General features: G+C 41.9%; 1 protein-coding gene across 1 annotated transcript in view; it reads left to right on the top strand.

Annotated features, from left to right (window-relative positions):
• The window catches only part of LOC118991989 (cytosolic carboxypeptidase 4-like), a 305,722-nt gene that overhangs the window by 150,426 nt on the left and 135,291 nt on the right, over positions 1 to 20,005 (top strand). The window lies entirely within an intron of this gene.

The raw sequence follows: 20,005 nt of genomic DNA, 5'->3' as shown, positions 1-20,005 counted from the left end.
CCCAAATGGAAAGCTTCCTGATGTATGGCTTTGTTAGTTTCAGTTTGGTAGCTCTCACCAGGCTTCTTGGAAATAGATTCTGTTGGACCCCTGATAGTCCTCTTGAACTTGAGAGTATTACCCAGTCTCACCCTCCTCACATAGAAAAGGGTTTGTTTTCAACTTCCTTGCTTCCATTACCCACGTCTTTCTATTTACGAGAGAAAGGGGTGTTTCTGGCATTCCCTTTCCACAGTCAGACTCTGCCCTGAGTTGGGTGAGTGAGTCTTTCTGAAGTTAATGAAAGTGCTTCCACTACAGCATTGTTTGTGTCACCATGGAGAGAGACCCCTGTAGGGTCCTGCGTGGTGTTACGGGGACAGCCCTGGGCTTGGAAACAGGGACTCGTGAAGGCATCAATAAAGAACGGACACTGAGAAAATGGAAAGAGGAGGCCTTAATGTGTGCTTAATAGGTGGTGAGAAATTAGGTTTTACCTGTTTGTTCTTAAATTAAAATGTAAAAGTGCACTCTAAAGACGTATTTTAAACACCAACCATTAATTATCCAAGAGTAGTTGTGGTTTTACTGTTTCATTTCATAGCAAAGCATCATAACAACCCTTTATACTGCTGTGACTTCATGACAGGTAGTTTTTTTTTGCCTTCTCTTATGGGATCTTCTTCAACTCAGATGATCAAAACTGGTATTTTTTTTAAATGAAAAAAGGACCTCAAGTTAATTGGTTTATCTAATATTTAAAGTCTGGTGTTTGAACCAGAAGTAAAACTAAGAGTTTAAACATCTTAATGAATATTAATGTCATTTTGTTGCATAGTTATCAAAATGATGCTTTAAAAATAATTTGTAAAGTGGGAGATATTTAAAATATGAAATAATCATTGCTTTAAGGGTCAAGACTATATCAACGAACAAAAAAGACAAAAATTCTTATGCATCTGCCATTATAATCTGTATAATTTTCAATATGCAGTGTATAGTCTATATGAACACATGAGTACATGTAATAAATGAATCATACAGGGTGTAAGAAAGTGATAAATGTTACTGAAATAATAAGGAAAGAGGGTTCTGGGTCACCTGGAGTGGAGTATCATTGAGAAGGTGACATTTGAGTGATTATTGGATGATGTGAGATAGTGCGTCATGCAGATATGGGACTGAAGAACATTCCAGAAAGAGGTGTAGGTACAATGATGGGAGCTTGTCTGGCATTTTCAAGGAATATCAAGATGGCCACTGTGACTGGAGCATTCTAAACAGTGAGCAGAGTTGGAGAAAATAGTCAGGGATCTGCCCTGTGTACAGATCATGTCAGCTGTATTAGGTGATGAGGACTTTGGATTTTTTTTTCTGTGACATGATATGACTTATATTTTGTAGGGCCCACTGTTACTGCTATTCTGAGACTACTATTAGGGATTTGGAGGGAGAGCAGGAGGGAATGGATAAAGGTGGAAGCCAAAACACTAATTTGCATTTATTACAGGAAGCTATTGCATTTATTCCAGAGGGTTAATGGTGTTTTGTCCAGGGTGCTAGAACTGAGAGGGTGAATGTCAGGTTCTAGATACATTTTGAAGGTAGAGCCAACTGGATTTTGTGATGGGTTGGATGTGGTAGAGGAGACAAATGAGAATCATAGGAGGCTCCTAGATTTTTCGACTGAACCATTGGAAGGATGGGCTTGCCCATCAATTGAAGTGGGGGAAACTGTGGCCTGAACAGTTTGGAACAGGTTGGGGAAATATAAACAATTCAGTTTTATAACTGTTTACTTCGGAATTTCCATTAGATATGTAAGTGGCAATATCAATGAGGTAGTCAGATTGTGACTCAGGAGCTCAGGGGAGATGTCTTGGGAAGATATAAATAAATTTGACTTAGTCCTGCGAAATCTGTCACTGAGTCTGAAGGACAGCAACCAGCAGGGGAGGTGGGAGGATAAGGTCCGAGGAAAATGAGGTGAGCCAGGAATGTGCTGGCCTGGAAGCCCAGCAGTGAGTATGTCAGGTAGAATAGATAAGGAGTAATAATCAACCAAGGGACAACATAAAATGCAGGTTATTGATGATTTGGGCCTGAGAAGTTTGGGTAGAGTTAATGGGTAGGACAGAATAAACAAGGAATTGAAGTTTTTGTTGCAAAGAGGAACAGAAATATGGCTATGGTTGTAGCAGTGGGTAATATCAACAGATTTTTATTTTTATTTTGATCTTAGTTTTAAAAGTTTACTTATTTATCTTTGGGGGAGGGAGGGGGGAGAGAGGAGGGAGTGGGGAGAGGAGAGGGAGGGAAAGGTCCATGTGCAAGAGAAACATTGATCACTTGGCTCTCACATGCCCCCAACCCAGGACCTGGCCAGCAGCGCAGGCATGTGTCCTGATCTGGAATCAAACCAGCGACCTTTTGGTTTGCAGGATGATGCCCAACCCACTAAGCTGCACAGGTCAAGGCAATGTCAGATTTTTTAAAAAAAAATTTAAGATGGAGAAGTGATAGTGTGTTTGTATGCTGATAAGAATGATCTAGTAAAGAGGAAAAAGTCTGATGATGTAGAAGGGAGAAGCAAGAACCTCTGAATGGAAGTTCCTGAGTTGGGGTGGGATAAGTTGGTGGCCCCTCATGCATATACGGGGAGACTAGCCTAAGAGAGGGTCATGTACAGTTTATTCATAGTAACGTGGCAGAATGTATGAAAATAGATTCTGGAAGATGGGTAGCGGGATCTTGAGAGTTTGGGGAGGCTCTCCTTTGATTGATTGCTTTAATTTTATCTGTGAAATTGGTAGAACATCAACTGAGAATGCAGATGAGGATGAGGCAGTTGTGGAGGGTTAGAAAGTGAAAGATGAGAAAAGGTTCAAAAAGAGCCTGAAAGAGTAAATAGGCTGGAGAAACATACTATGGTCGCCTGGCAGCATTATGGGTTCATTATACATTTTTGGCCATGAATTTAAAGTTATACCAGCCAGAAGGGTGGTATGCTTTCCCTGTCCTGCATTCAGTGACTTGGAAGAAGGTATGGAATAGGTGATCAGGAACACAAATCTAGGGGATGATCATAATGGCTGACAGTGCAATTTAGACGAGGCGAGGACAAGAGACACCGTATTTTCGGACTATAAGATGCCCCCCCCCCCCCCGCCATTTCGGAGGAATAATGGTTGTTAATGCTGCTGTTGAGTTCCGTTTACATTTATGTTGGTGAAATATTGTTATTTATGTTACTAAATATTTTACCACATTTTTTTGCTTCAATTCTTTTTCCTATTTTCCTCTAAAACTTAGGTGCATCATATGGTGCTAAAAATACTGGTATCTTCAGAATTAACACTTTGTTGCACTTCCTTCTGTCTCTTAATGCACAAGATAAGTTGGGTTTTTTAAATAACAATTATCCTAGATTGGGTCTTTTCATTCAGTAGTCTTTCATGGACATTTTAACATACCATGGTTTCCTCATAGGTTATATATACTTGTTTTTCTTTGAGGGGTATTTAGTTTTGTGAAAGAGGCTGCTAGTTTTCCTCAAATATTCTCACATTGTTTAATGGTAATAGAATCCCTTCTCCAAGTTTTAACTTAATGCATGACCGCCTGAAATACAGACTGTTTGCCAGCTTCCTTGTAGCTGAGTATGGCCATGTGACCATATTTGGCCAGTCAGATGGAAGTGCATGTCATGTGTCAGTCATCTAGGACCATAACCTTGACAGTGGAAGCTAGCTAAGCTATGTGATAGAGGGAATCTGGGTCTCTGATACGATGGGGTAATACTTCTGGCCAAAATAACTATGAATGAGAAATAGCTTTTTTTATAAGCTTGTGTCATTGTGGGATTTTGGGGGGTGGGGAGCTCACAGATGAATTGTAGCTATCTCATGATACAAAAGTTCAGCATACCTTTCTTTGTATGTCAAGCATTTTTTTTCTCTTTAGTCCACATAAGACTATCTGAAACTACAAGCAATGTGATTTCACTCAATATGTGGAATCTAATGAATAAACTGAACTAACAAGGAAACTAGAGACAGACTCATAGATAGTACACTGGCAGCTCTTGGGGCTTAGTTAGGGGTGCAGGGATAGAGCAAAAGGGAAAAAGGACTCAGACGTGGATAGCAGTGTGGTGATTGCAGGCCGGTGAGTGTAAGGGGGAAGAATGGTAATGGAAAAAATACAATGAAAGAAAAGGTTAAAACTAGGAGCAAAACAGAAAGGTATTACTTTAAAAGGGGCAAAGAAAAAAACGGATTTTACAAACTGTAAGGTGAGATATTCATACAGTTTAGATTTGTTGCCCTCCAGTGACTACAGTTGAATCATGAACTGGCGGGCATGTAGCATTAGTGCACTAACTAGACTCTTCCTGCCCAGCTCCCTCACCTCTCAGATCTGTGGGTTCTGAACACACATAAAGGTCTTGTATAATTTTCTGTAGCCTACAGCTAGTCTCACCCATGCTGCTCTCTGCCAAGGACAAATGCCGAAAAGTCTTGATTAGGGGATTTCATTGATTTCACAGTTCATTGATAGAGCAATGATTCTTGGAGGGAGGGGGGTGGAAAGCTCTGTAGTTAGCAAATCCCTCGTCAGTTCTTGGTTCAAATCTTAAAATTGGCTTGCCGCTGAGAAGGAAATTCTGATATTACTCACTCAAGTGCTTTCAAGACTTCTTTTCCTGTATTTCCTATATCCCTCCAATGTACAACTTAATTAAGTAGTTCTCAAGTTTTAATGGGTGTAAAGTGATGGTAATAAAAATGCATCTCATCAGACCGCAGCCCTGGGGTTCTAATTGGGTGGGTCTGGTGCTGAGGCCAGGATCATTCATTTCTCTGAGGTGGGCAGTGCGTGGATTACAGTGAGAAGTTACAGAGAGGCCTTTGTGGGTCCTCATAGTCTCCATTTCAGCTGCGGTCCAAATGCTGAGAGCACTCTCCTTGTCTGAGATAGTCTAAGAAATGGATGTTCTCCACAGTTTTCCCCATTCCCCTCCCCCCCCATATAGACAGTCACTCGGACACCTGTGCTTAAAGCTGAGCGCCCTCAGATTTGAATGTTATTTTGGAATCAAAAGATTGGCAGAAAATATCGAGGAGAATCAGTTCTCCTGTGTGTCTTGTTCAACTCAAGTAACTTCAGCAGCTGTGACGCGATTCCCACTCAGTGAACCAGGGGGTACAGTTAATGCCCATTTTGTTGGTGGTGTTGGTAAGTATGAGAACCAGGCTTTAATGGCGAAAGCAGAATTTAAAAATAAAATATTTTTCTGGCCTAACTAGAGGTTTTTATCCTTGGTTAACAGCTTCTAGAAAGATGTTGTCCCAGGTTCAGTATAAACATACCAAAATGTGGTTCAAATGCTTCGTATTTTATAGCCTTGTGTATTCCGTCCTCAGGCTGGGGAAGGAGGCATTCACAGGGGTGACACCTGCCTGAAACCAGTGCTCCCCTGACTATCCATTTGCTTTTATTTTTATTTTCCTAATTAAAATGATCTGATTCTTATTAGGAGTGAACCCACTATTTTTGGGGTGTGTGTGTGTTCTCAAGTTTATTTTTTTACTTGACATAATGTTTTATTTTTTTAATTATAGTTGACATACAATCTTCTTTTTGAGGTTTACAGCCCAGTGATTGACAGTATATGGCTTACTGAAGTGATCACTGTGGTGGATCTGGTGCCCATCTCACATCATTCAACAGCTCTAAGATCATTACTGACTCTATTCACCGGGCTGTGCTTTAAACTTCTCTGTGAATATTCTGTAACTATCAATGGGTACTTCTTAATCCCCTTCCCTTTTTCACTCACTCCCCAAGCCCCCTCCCTTCTGGCAACTGTCAAAATGTTCTCTGTATCTGGGAGTCTGTTTCTGTTTTGCTTGTTCATTTATTTTGTTTTTTAGAGTCCATGTATAAGTGAAACCACATGGCATTTTTCCTTCTCTGACTGACTTCACTAAGCACAGTACCATCTTGGGCCATCCACATTGTCACAAACAGCAAGATTTCATTCTTTTTTTATGGCTGAGTCATATTCCATTGTATATATGCACTGCTTCTCCTTTATCCACTCATCTATTGACTGGCACTTAGGTTTCTTCTTTATCTTGGCTGTTGTAAATAATGCTGCAGTGAACATATACATGTGTATGTTTTTTTGATTTAGTGTTTTGAGTTTCTTTGGATGAAGACCCAGAAGTGGAATTGCTGGGTCCCTCTTTGTTTCTTGTTATATAGCCTTTGTTCTAAAGGCTGTTTTGTCTCCAATAATGTTGCTACCCCAGCTCTTTCTGTTTGTTTGTTCATTCGTTCATTTCCATTTTCATAAAATATCTTTTCTACATCCTCTTACTATTAGCCTTTCGATCTGAAGGCTAGTATGTGTCTTTTGATCTGAAGTGAGTCTCTTGCAGACCAGCATACAGAAGGGTCTTGTTTTGTTCTCATTTGTGTTTCTTTCTTAAGAGTGTCCCAACTTTAATTTCTGGGACCCCATTCTGAGACTCATTTTGATGGAATTAATTTGAATGTAATGATTATGTTTGGGGTTTTCTCTTTGAATTAAATTCAAAGAATATGAATAACTTCATCATATCTCCCCCATGTGAACACACGCGCTTTAGTGCATGGAAAACTGTTGTCTAAGCAGTGGGAAACTTTGCACTGCCCACCCCTACCAGGGACATTTGGTCATGTCTAGAGACACCTGGGGTTGTCATAAGTAGGTGAAGGTATTACTGGCATGTAGGGGGGTAGAGGCCAGATGTTGCTAAATACCCTGTATTGCATAGGACAGTCACCACAACCAAGAATTTTGCAGCCCAAATGTCAGCAGTGCTTAGGTACAGAACCTCTGGTGCAGGAACTACAAAGATCCTTATCTGTCAGATTATACATGCATTTTCTTTCATGAAAAGCTAGTTCACCTGCCAACTAATTGGAATATTGCAAGAAGCTTTTTTACATTGCCCTCCCATAATCCCAGCCCCTGCACCCCTGTAACCAAAATGAGTTAACTCAGTGTAAATATCCCAGGGGATCACAATTAGCTCTGGTGTGACGGGCACCCCTATCTCTTCAGTGGCCTCCTCTTCAATTATGGTCCATACACTGTGCTTTTCAGTGGCCTCTCATTTCCCCTTTCCCTGCCACCGGAGGGTTGGGTACAGACTTCTTCCAAATCCTGTCCTATTACAGAGCCCCTTCTCTCTGTCTATTATTCTCAAGGCCTCACAGGACTTGTTGTGTTCAGGCAAATAAACATGCTGCCAATAATCCAATAAAACCTTTACAGACATTGGATATAAAACAGAGAGATGAGCAGTGGACAATCTATAACTACTTGCTTCTTTTTTATAAACCCAACACTTGAGCCCTGAAAGCAGCACAAATCCAAGGCTATAAAAGAACCAGGGTTTTACCTTTGTTGTTCCTAATGAGTTGATTCACCCTCCCCATGCTACCACCATAGTGACCACGAGGTCCATCTGGGCTCCCAGACAAATGAGATACAAGGTGGCACATGCAGTACTGGGTGGAGGAACTAATTTCAAATGTGACTTCCATGATGGCTCTCCCCTTCTGTGCTCAGAGCTGCAGACAGGTTAAGTGCCATCACCTTGGGCCTTCATGGGCCAAAGCCTCAGGCTCCCAGAAACAGAACATGTGACAAAACTAAATTGCGAAGCCCAGTTTTGGGTTAGTTGTGTTTCCTAACTCCTACTTTATGAAGGAGCTGCAATCAGTCTATGCTATAGAGGAAAGCAGATTAGCACTGAGGAATGTGAGTCGTTTGATAAAAAGCATGCCACAACACAGAGGTAAGAGGAACCACACTTAGAATGTTAGTCCTTCCACAGGGAAAACTTTGTCTCGAGCAGAATGAGTACGGGGCTTTGCTGATAATCAAAACACCACATTTTATTCTGAGCCGTAAGCTCAGATATCACAAGGGGCCAGATGGATGATATAAATGAATGAAAAGGGGAGAACAGGGAGAGTGCTGTGGAAGAGTCTTTGATCATCTGGATCCATGCCTTTCCTGCAGCCTCCATCTCTCTCCCAACAGCTCTACCAAGTTATTGGCAAGAAGAAATGTGTTTTCAGATCTCCCATTTTTCAAGGTATTTAACAAATACTTGTTTAGAGTATAAACAACTCTAATTTTTATAACATGGGTAATTTCATTTAGAAAAGTATTGCAGGGGCCAAAACCCAAGCAAACTAAAACACATTTGTTGGCTGAATCCAGCTGTGGCCTACATCCTGGACTCTACCCTCTGCTCTTGGGCTCGTAGTCAGTGCGTCCTCTAGAAAAGAAATAGCTTAATGTCCATGAGTCCCAGGACCCTGATCAGAGCAGCAGAGAGTACATCAGAGTGCTTTTTTATTTTAGACTTTAGCCTTAGGACCCACATGCACTCGTAGAAGGTAGTAGATGGCAGGTGCCAGGGTGACTTGTGGGCACCCCTTTTCATTTCAAGCCTCTCCTCTAGGTGTCACTACAGTTCCCCTTGGAGGAGAGCAGTGGTCATTGACCTCCCAATCCCCCTCATGATAAGGCTTTTCAGGTGCTTTGGCCCTGCCAGGGAGAAACAGATTCCCTTCACTGAAGATGCCAGCAAACATCAGATCAGATATGTGTAATGGCCACCCTGGAATCACTCTTGGTCTGATTTTGCTCTGTTGGAATGTAACATCTCCCCAACAGCTCCCACTTTTTAGGGCAGCACAACACAAGAGCGCTGGGAGGAAGGCTTGTGTTAACCAGAACTCCCACTCATGGCCAGGGAAGGGGGTGCATTCATCCCCAAGGGAGGTGAAGGAAAGGCCGATTGGATCCATAGGCACCATCAGTGCAGGGGCATCAGGGGTCGGGGACAGATTGGGGGCTGATTCCAGTCTCTGGAGATGGATTCATCCCTGGGAAGAGCACTCCTGGACTCTGTCCTGTCTTTTCCCTTTATGTGTTGCAGCTCTCTCCTCCTCCTGCCACAGCTGTTGTGAAGCTGCCACTCCACAATGCATTCTTGAACATCCAGTGGACAATGCTGGGAATGAAATTAGGGGCTGGAAGTGGAAGCGGGTTTATAGTATGTAAAACTTAGCCTCCTGCTTTCATAATGCTGAACCTTTTAGAATAAAATGTTTTCTGGGGCTCTTTTGCCTCCTTAGTGAATACAACTGACCACTGAACTACATGAAGGTATTAGGGGCATTGACCTCTTGTACTCCTCCCCCCCAAATTTTAGTCCCTCAGTATCTGCTGGGGATTAGTTCTGGGAACCATTCAGATACCAAAATCTGTAGAGGTTCAAGCCCTCCATATAAAATACTGTAGACTAATGCATGCAGTTGTCCCTCTGCATCCATGGACTCCCAACTATAGATAGAGAACAGTACAGGTATTTATGGAAAAAAATCTGCATAGAACCTCTGTCATCCAAGGGTCATCTGCGTTAGAAGGGTCCTTTCTTTTGCATGAGCCCTACCTGCAGGACAGAGTAGGACAGAGAGAGGTGGGAAAATGCCACCTTTCCATGCAAGGTTGGAAGCACAAGTCAACTGAGAAATGTTTTTTATGTTGCAGACTTTTGGTTTCTCCTCTCCCTTCCTTTATGAAATCCTATTTTCCTTTCCCTTTGCTTTTTAAACCTGTTCCCCTAACTCTCTGTCCTGCCTCGACCATGTTAGTTTTCTGGCTTGTATTTCTTTTGAAGGTCACCTGGTTTCTCTCATACCAATTGTTGCCACTCCTCACACTCTCACCCCCCCTCATTTGTTGGTTTGATTTCTTTTGCTGCATTCTCCATCCTACTCCCTCCACCCTTAGCAGCCCTGTCTCTGATCCCCCAGAAGTATTCAAGAATGAGAAGCTGAGCAAGAATACAGCCAGTTGTACAAGTCCTAGAGGCCAACTGAACGCCTGCCAGCGAATTGGTTTCCTGGCCCCAGGAAATGCTGATGTTCTCCTTCCTCCTGACACACAAGCCTTGCTCACTTCAGGAGAGCTTCTGATTAGCATTCCAAAAGAGCGTTCTCTAGTGGCAGGAGTGGGAAGCCAGGCTGCCAGTTTATTTATACCCAGCCTTAGGGCAGAACCTGTGCTCGTGTATAAAGCTGTAAGATGCAGAAAATACTCTGTGTGTATATATATACACACATATTGATTAGGGGTGATGTTTAGAGTGGAAATCCATTGCCCCATGGGTTGGAAAAGTGACTAAGAGTAGGATATAAAAATGCCAGAGAAAGACTTGGTGTTATTGCTAAATGCAGGCCAGAAACGCTTTGTTCTGTGTGGGTAATCCCAGCATCACTGTGTGTGGATTTGTTCTGGCTGGACTGCAGCTTGTAGCTTGGCCTTACATCATAGGCAAGGACACATCTTTGTAAAGTTTCCTGTTTCTGGGATTGACAAAAGGGGCCACTGGCCTGGGGTACCCCCCAAAGGGAAACATGGAGCAGGGACCTCGGTGGACTAGCAGCTGTGATGTCCTGGTGGGGGCACTTGGAGTGCCAGGTCAGAGGTCTGGATTTGGTCTCCAGCTCTGTTTGCTGAGGGTTCAGAGGTCCTCTTCTTGCTAGTGTAACAGTTTTGATGGGGACTTCCCCTATGTTTTGGAATTGTGGCTAGCAGATTGCACTGTCAGGAAACACTTCATTTTTTAAATAAGCTCCCAATGAGTAGACTCTTTCTCAGGAGTCAGATTTGAGCCTACTGCTCCTTACACCACACCTGCACTCCAAAAACAGGAAGGCAGCCTGGCTGTGGCTGGAGGAAGAGTCCTTACGGTCTCACACAAGGCCAGGCTTGCAGGAAGAATGTATCTCACTTCCTTGGACCTCTGGAAGTGCAGTGTGTGGGACTGTAGGGTAGCTGGTGGTGGAGACTAAAGATGCTGCAAGCAAGTACAGTCAGCCTTTCCTGTCCAGCAGGCTGGCACTGGCGAGATGTGGAGCCTGTGGGTCCAACCTGCAGTGAGGGCACTGGGGGCCAAGAACTTGGCAATTAGTGGAGACTGAGCCAACAGAGAAATTGAAACACCCCTCGCCTCCTCCTCAAACCTCCCTCTAGCAGGAGCACAGGGGTCTCTTGCTTGTGTCATGACACCTAAGTCTTACTCTAGATTCGGTGTGCTAGGCAGGAATTTTACCTTTAGGCTCAGAATTGCACGTCCTGCCATTAACTCAATTTCATAGCAAGAGCGCTGCTGTTTGCTGCCTATTTTATAGCATTTTCTCCTTTCTTTGTTAGTTTTGCAGTGTCTAGCTGGGACTGGGCTGCCTTAAGGTTTCAGGCTTTCCAGTCAGAGCGGTCAATTCTAAGACTGTGCCGAAGCTGACAGTACATTTGTTTGCTGTGTGGGATTGGACTGTACAGAATCTGCCATAGTCTCAGCAGTGTGGTGAAGACCTGAAGAAATAAACAAATAACGAGTAAATAAATGAACTGCAATAGGAACACATCTTCCAGTGTGTACATTGGTGGAATACCTGATACCAAAATTAATGGTAAAGGGTTCGTGGCTTGTTGTGAGACTGTATGGCCTCAGAGCCCAACAGTGTGGGTTGAAATCCCAGGTCTCTTGTTTTCCAAACGAGAGATCTTTGAGTGGTGTGTGCTTGCTCTGCGCCCCAGTCTCATGTGCAGTAAAAACAAGGATGTTAACATCATCCTTTACAGGGTTTTGATGAGCTTTAGAGCTACTGGTAGGTTCTTAGCCAAATGCCTCACTGTTTATTCAGCAACTACTAATCAATGTCTAGTCAGTGCAGAGTCTGAGGAAGGGGCCCCCAGCACAGACACCATCACAGGGTGAAGCCCCCTTCCTCAAGAAGGTCCCAGTTTATTCGAGTCAAGAAAAAAAAAATGGAGCTACCTAATGAACCCGGTTTGGAAAATGAGAAAATGGTGAAGAAGGCCTTTCTTCTGCAGCGATCAAAGTGGTCCACATTGTCATTGTGTGCAGGTTTTAAAATGCAATATTTATGTGTTCATTTGTCCACAGAATTGTCAGCTCTTTCAGAAGGAAACTTGACCCTTTATTATAACTAGACTTTTGACTCTTGCAGCCAGATCAAGAATGCAGGATGAAGCCAGTGTAGAAAGGTTGGTAAGGATAAAATGTTGTGATTTCCCATTTCCCAGCCCCAGGGGGACCCCCAGAATAGCCTGCCATGAGACCCCTGGAGTTTGGGAGCCATAGTGGCTTGGGGTTGGAGTCTCACCCAGATCTAGAAGATAAGCAGTATGTTGAGTAATTTTGTTGATGGTGGGTCGTGGGCATTGTTAGTTTGGAATCATGTCTCTGGGCAAAGGACACAGACATGTTCCCTGGAGCCCAGGGATGGGCAGCTGGTGTCAGAGGGAAAAACAATGGTCCATCTCAGGCTCCATTTCCTTGAGCATCTGCAGGGTGTAGAGACCTGTCTGTCCATGTCAAGAAGTTGAGAAGTGAGAAGACCCCTCTGTAGGAAATTCCCAAGAATAGCAATTGTACATTCGTGTCTCACCCCCTGATGGCCTCCACATCAGGGGGTAACTGCACCTATCCCCTGAGACTGGATCTTGCCTCCTTGTGACCTCTACTTAGGTCTGAAACTAGAGGCTCCCAAAATGTCAATAGTTTGAAGAAAGGACCATTTCATACCTCCTATCAGAATCCCAGGCTCGGTCAAGTTGCCAGTTTACTGCCAACCTCAACTAAGCCTTGCCTTTAACTACAGATGAAATGTCTATTTACACATCACAGGATGTTCTAGTTTGAACTTCTGTCCCATGAGACCTGGCAGTCATGAGCTCTGCACACAGGTGCATTCCAGAATAAGAGGAGAACTGTGTTCAGGGAACACATCTGGGTCAAATGGTGTTTGGGATAGAATCCCGAGCATCATGCAGGGCTGGTGAATGGGGTACGAACAAACAGGACATACGCTGGTGAGCTGTTTGGAGCCCACAGAAAGCAAACGGGGGTGTTTCTAAGGACAGAAGGCAGTCAGAATTCTTAAATTAATCCCTGCCTCATTTACTCCTAATCTTTTCTGTCCACTCCTACCCTCAAAAGGGTCACAGAAGGCCTAAAGGGTTCCAGACTCTCGATCCTTTTTCCAGAATTTACCTGTTCTGCCTCATTCCTTCTGGCCCCAAACCTCTACCAAATGCCCAGGTAGCAGTAATGCATCAATAAACAATGTAAGGCTTAGTGTTATTTGTTTATTAATGGATGTTATTTTAAATTTTTACTCATGAGACACATCTGAGAAATTGTCAGGTGGATAGGGAAAATGATCTGAAGCAGGGAGATTTTTGATTTCGTTAAAATCGGACCCTGCCAAATGTGCAAGATTGCAAAGGTGAAGTGTTCTGATCTAGACCTACAGGTGGATTTCATACCCTACCCCCTCAGGTACCTGCTCCATACCTGGCTTCTCCCGTGTGCAGCCTCAGGGCCGTCTTTGAGGAATTTCGGCTGTGTGCTCCTCTCTTATACCTGCTGCTCCGTCTTGGGCTTCTGAGCCTTTTTCATTGACAGTACATCCTATTTCTTTGGCCAACAACAGGCTCTCACTGGTGCCCTTCCTCTTGTGTGAGAATTAGGCAGCTGCATGTGGCTGGAGGCAGGGAGGAAGAAGACAGGGCTGATTGGAACGAGTTCCATTAAAAAGGAAAATATTTCTCCCCATTTGAAGTGAACAAAGACTTCTAGTATGTGTCCTGCTTGCTGAGGTTTCCAGTTGTTCCCTCCTGAGCACTCAGGTATCAAAGCCATGTGGTCTATTGTAGATCTGTTTGCTCTGTTGCCAAGAGTGATTACAGCCTGACAGAGCTCTGCTCTGTTCCTGTTTTTATTACTATTATTAGTTCAGTACTCACTGAATCGGATGGTGTCGATACGAAGACACAGACCTTGGGGGATCACGAAGCCACAAGCATACTGTTTGTAGTCACCACTCTGCAGCTCTTGGGTGAATATCAGTAGTATGTTTTCCTTATTTGGTAAACAGAATCAGAGGTGTTTGGACTTGTGCCATAGGAAGGAGAAGGGTTCCACATAGAAACCATCAACTCTGTATCCTTGATAGCAGGACAGGAGGACTGGGCGTGTGCATGTCCCTGGTGCTCTATTGGGTGAGCCTTCCGGTTTCTTGGTGACAAAGGGAAAGGAAGATTTGGATAGGTGGGGGGGGCATTTGGATAGATTATGGGGGCATGTAACCTATAAGAAAAGAAGAACTCCAAATCTCCAAAAAATGTTATTAAACCCATGGAGTCTAAAGCCTTGCATGTTGATGTGAACTTTTGATTAGTGTCTGAGGAACGTTTATTGTAACTCTGGTTCTAGTGGGCCTTAGCTGTGTGGTCTTCACTGAGGCATTGCCAGTTTGTATAGAGGAAGAGTCAAGCCCGCTAAGATTCCTCTCGGTGCTCACATTCTAGGCTGCCTAAAGCTCAGGCTCCGGCTCATACTTATCCTCCTGCACATTGCCCGGATAGACAGGAAAAGGTGCTCACAGAGGGCTTAGCTGTCTGCCGTGTCATCCGTGGCTCAAGCTCAAGAGCAACAATAAAAGACCCAGAGAAGATCCAGCTCAGGAATAGAGTACACATTGGAAACCCAGCCCACACCCCCACCCCTGCTGTTCCCATGACTCTGGGGCCTTTCTGCAGTTACTAAGGAAACACTCATCAGGAAAGGATTAGGAAGCCTTGGACACAGACTCGCTTTGTAGAGAGCAGCCCACCAGATGGATACTGGCAGAGGCACTGACGTGCTCAACGACTGATTCTGTCCTCTGTGAAAGCGTCAGAATCCATTTGAGGGAGTTGATAAGTGGGGGAAGCCTTGGCACACCCCCCACCCCGTCTTCTCTCTCTCTTTCTCTCCTCTGCCCCCTAGTAAGTGTTTGCAGATCTGCATGGCTGGACTGGCTTAGTGCAACTCCTCTGCTGGGTGCATGTCAAGGTGGAGGAAACACAAACTTACTTCAGTTCACAGACGCCCCAGCCTTGTTTAAGTCTAGAGTTCACTATCAACTCACGCTGGCACCCTGTAAAGATACACTGTTTCTGGGGATGATGTTAAAGGAATAAATTTCTTGTTGCTTTGTTTTCACTAGACCTTTAGCTGTAGGATGCAAACAGTCCAGTGACCCAAAGAAATTGAGGGGGACCTGGGGAACACCAGGCGGCACATGTGACAGAGGAAGCAGATGCTCAGGACACTCTGTTAACCAGCTCTGACTTTGCCCGTTGTTATTTTGCAGTGTTTAAGTTAAAATCTTCTGTTTCAATTTACTTTGACTAGCAATTTATAAAAGTGAATTTTAACTTTACTTTTACTTCTAAATTTAAATCACACATTATGTACAATAGTATTTTAATTCAGATATGCTACTCTTTGCAGGCTAATATGAATTGTTTACATAAATATGAATGGCAAAAGCAATTACTTATTTTTCATGATTGAAAAAAATTGAAAGGATGCACTCTCACTGTGCATAGTCAGTTAACATTTTAGTGCATATTAATCATTAAAAAAACTTTGGGGGGACTGTAGTAGACATGCTGTGCTGCAGTCAGCTTGTTGCACTTCAATGCTGACATGAATCTTCACCCTTGGTGTTGCCTGTTCAAAACAGGTCAGGATAATAGTGATCCATGATGTCAGTACAGCCAGGGCTATTTGGCTAGTAATAAACTGGTATGCGTTTGGGATTTTCTCTGTCGTTCGTCTCGTGATCATTTATCTTGAGAATAATTTCTGGAATTTGAATTAAATGCAAGCACTTAAACATTTTGAAGGCTTTTGAACTCTACTATCCAATTGTCCTTTGGAAATACTTCAGTAATATGTACTTCCACCAGTAGCAGACTAGGATAGGCCTGTTTTTAGCCCTTTACCAATAGACCATTACGGTTTGGGGGGAGAGGGTACAAATGAATTGGGAAGCAACTCATGCTCTTTTACTGATGCATTAATTTGCGTCTTATACCAAATGAAGTTATGGTGTTTTCCCCTTTACTGTAATTCAGTTTGTTCCCTTTTTTAGTTTAGTTTGTGGTATTTCAGGCTATTGGGGTATGCTTAAATTTTATTTATACCATCACTAATATCTTCCCTTATTGTTCTTATTGGACGATGGGCATACATTTACCTTCTGGTTTGGAATGATAAAATATACAAAACTTTATTTTATTATTTCTCTAATCATGCACTGTTAAAAAAAATTGAACCCTTTAACCAAAATGGAATAATTTTGTATTTGTGGATCCATTTTTCCCTGAAACATTAATCACTTTTTTTGTTTGTCTTATCTCCATCACAATTCATTTCCTGCTGACTTGAAAGGCTCTTATATCTGATGTAAACCTTCACTCAATATGTGGTCTTTGGTGTTTTCCTGATTCTTGCCTTGATCTGTCTGCCATGTTTTGCATCAGTACCATAGCACTTAATCACTATAGGAGTGTAAGATCTTCTTCCTCTCTGTAAGAGAAAATCCCACTCTTATTTTTTGCTCTTTATTCAGAGAATATTTCTGGATATTTTTGCCATGTAGTCTTCCAAAGTGGATTTAGTTTGCTGAGGCTGACAGTCCCCTTTGGTGTTTCAATTTGCTGTACTTCTATAAACTAACAGGAGGAGAACTGATAATGGATGGCGTTCAGCCTTGTTCTCTCAGAATCACCCTATGTCTTCACTCATTTAAATTTTCCTTGTTATCTCTTGGTAATCTCCAGGGTTCATCATACAGCCCTCAGGGCATTTACTATTAATTCCATTCCTAGGCAGTTTATAGTTGTGTTGCTATTGTGAATGGGATTTTTATTATACTTAATAATTTATTTTGCTGGTTAATAGAAAGAGAATTGATTTTTGGATATTTAATTTGTAACCTGTCTACTTACTCAGTTCTTGCCTTATATCTAATAGATTTTCTGTTTCACTTCATTTCTTTGGTTTTAGTACATAATCAGTCTTCAAATAATGATAATGTGATTTTTTTCCTAATATTTATAACTCATTTTTTCTTATCTTATTGAATTGTTTGAAACTTGTCAAATAATGATAAATGGTAGCAGTGAGAGCAGGGCATAGTTTTAAGAAAGACTGTGTGTATCAAGTATGATTTTGCCTATTGGCTTTACGTAAGCATTTATTTGCTGTTATTAGTGATAATAAATACAGAACTTGGATGATGTGACAGTAAAAACTTGGATAATTTGCAATCAGCTAAGTACTAATCTAAGTGTGTGTGTGTGTGTGTATTCACTGAATGATCTCAGCAGCTCCATGAGGTAGGTGGTATTATTATATTATTATTATTGTTATTCCTGTTACACAGATGGGAAAATTAAGGCACTGATGGGTCAGATAACTTCCTCCAAGACAAGGCAGCAGTAAGTGGCAGCTCTGGGAGTGGACCTCAGCAGTCTGGACCCTGGGCCTGTGCCTACACCCAGCCTGCTATGAGCTTGCAGGTGGAGAGAGTCCTGTTGGGCTCGTCCACTGTGACTTGTGTCAGACATGGACGCATCATCCAGAAGTTCCTGGGCTTTCCCTCCTCTGCCTCTTGATCTCCTTGTGTGTTAAACGCTTATGTTAATAGACGTTCTAATGCTATCCTTCCCATGCCATTCTTAGAAAAATACTCTGTGGATCATGTGGTCTAATTGTTTTGATATATTTCTATTTCTTAACATGAAGTACTTTAAAATATTGGGATATTTGTGTATGTATGTATATATGTGTGTGTATATGTGTATGTGTATATATATATATATGAATGAGATTGGGTAGGTGCTATAATGATTAGTGTTTTGTATTAGGGTTATGCTAATATTTTCCCTGCAGCATTTTATTGAGTTGTAATTGACATATAACATTGTATTAGCTTCAGGTATACAACATAATGATTCAGTATAAGTATTGATTGTGAAATTATCACAACAATTGTATTCATCTAGCTAACATCCATCACCACACAATTACAAATTTTTCTTCTTGTCATGAGAACTTTTAAGATTACTCTCATAGCAGATTTCACATATATTATAGCCTAGTATTATAATCTATAGTGACCATGCTGTACATGATATTCCCAAGGACTTATTTATTGGGTAACTGAAGGTTTGTACCTTTTGACCCATCTAGTAACCATCCATCTATTCTCTGTATCTATGAATTTGTATCCTTTTTTTTATTCTGTGTGTAAGTGAGATAATAAGTATTTGGCTCTGTGTCTTCCTACGCTTAGCATGATGTGCTCAAGGTCCATCTGTGTTCAGATCCACAGATGTGTCCATCTGTGTTCAAGGTCCAACCCTGCAAATGGCAGGGTTTCCTTTTTTATCATAAAATAATATTTTATATGTACCACATTTTCTTTATTCATCCATCCACTAATGGATACTAGGATATTTCTATGTCTTGGCTATTATAAATAACAGGATTACAGTGACATTTTTAAAAGAAATGGTGAAACTTTATCTGTGTAGTGTGTGCATTCAGTGCACCCTCTCCTTTTGGGTTTATCCTCCTGGGACCCTGACACGTAAACAGCATCTTTGAGGCATAGTATTTTCTCCTCAGTTCTCTGCTTGTTGCTTCATTGTCTCTGGCATTTAATGGTGTAAGCAGAACCTTATTCATATTTCCCTTGTCTTGTCTCCCTTGCTACCACTCAGAGTGAGGAGGAGGGTGTGAGTTTCATCTCAATTCTTTCAGCCAAGCTGGCCACTCTAGAATGTGGAAAAGCAGTCAGGAATGCAGGGCAGAGGACAAGAATCAGACCATAGCACTTCGGTGCTTGTAAATAGATGCTGAGATTTTTCTCTCTCTTTAAAAAGTGATTTTTTCCTCTATTTACTTAAGAAAAACAACTTGTTAAACATCTGTTTTCCCCCTCCCACTGCTGCTGTTTACAGAGGAACAGAATTCCTTAACTCCAAAGTAATGTAGCCTTTCTTTAGGAAAACAGGTGTGTAAACATCAGCAAATCAAATTTTCAGACTGCTGAAATGACCTTTGGGACTTCCTCCTTTCCTTTATCCTTTTGCCTAGAAATTCTTTTGTGAGGCTTATGGTTTTCCAGTTTGGATCTTTGTTTTTTCCTTTAGGATCTTGATGACCAGTCTTTAAAACCTGTTATGGTTCTATTTCTCTTCTTTATCTTGTATTATTTTGGATGTGAAAATATATTTAAAGAATATTATTCAACTATTGATTTTTACTCATGTAAGGAAAACTTTATACTTTGCAAAATTTTGTGTTTATGTGCTTTATAAACACAAAGACTTCAGGACCGCATTGAATTCTGCCTTCTTTAACATGTTTACTAGGAAGAAGGAGAAGAAAAGAAATTGAGCTAATACTAATATTGTGAGGACTTTGACATATTCCTTATAACTAACATATGCCTAAGTATGTAAAGGAAAGAATTAGCAACCTGTTTTACAGATGAGAAAAATCAAAGCTCATAGAGTTCATGAAGTACAAGATTACACATTCAGAATATAGTGAAATGAGGATTCAAACCCAGTTTCTGTCTTCTTTCAGAAGACATGCACTGTCTGCCTTACCATGTAATCAGGTCCATCCTGGTCCATGTGTAGCACTTTCTGTTGAGTAGTCAGTCAAGTCAGAATGCCCTGACTAGCCTCTGTTACTCACTCTGAGGCTGTGGATAAAGTGTAAGCTCTTTGGGTCCGAGTGTCCTCTGTGGAATGCAGAAAATACCAGTACCTACCTCATAGGCCTTTGGTGAGGAATTGCTGAGTTAATGCATGTCAAGGGCTCAGAACAGTACCTGGCACATAGTATTGCTCATAACGCAGTTGTTTTAATTGTTGTTATTGTCTGTTACTTCATAGCATAGAGTACATGCCATGGCTTTGTGTTCATACATTATTGTAGCACAGCTACAAGGTGGCTCTAACTTTTTTTTTTTTTTTTTAGTTTTGGTATTTTGAATCCTGTACAGGATCCTC

Source organism: Sturnira hondurensis, unplaced genomic scaffold (genome assembly GCF_014824575.4).
Source record: "Sturnira hondurensis isolate 20B ecotype Veracruz unplaced genomic scaffold, ASM1482457v3 Scaffold0007865, whole genome shotgun sequence".
NCBI classification, from domain to species: domain Eukaryota; kingdom Metazoa; phylum Chordata; class Mammalia; order Chiroptera; family Phyllostomidae; genus Sturnira; species Sturnira hondurensis.
This window is presented reverse-complemented; position numbering and strand designations above follow the sequence as displayed.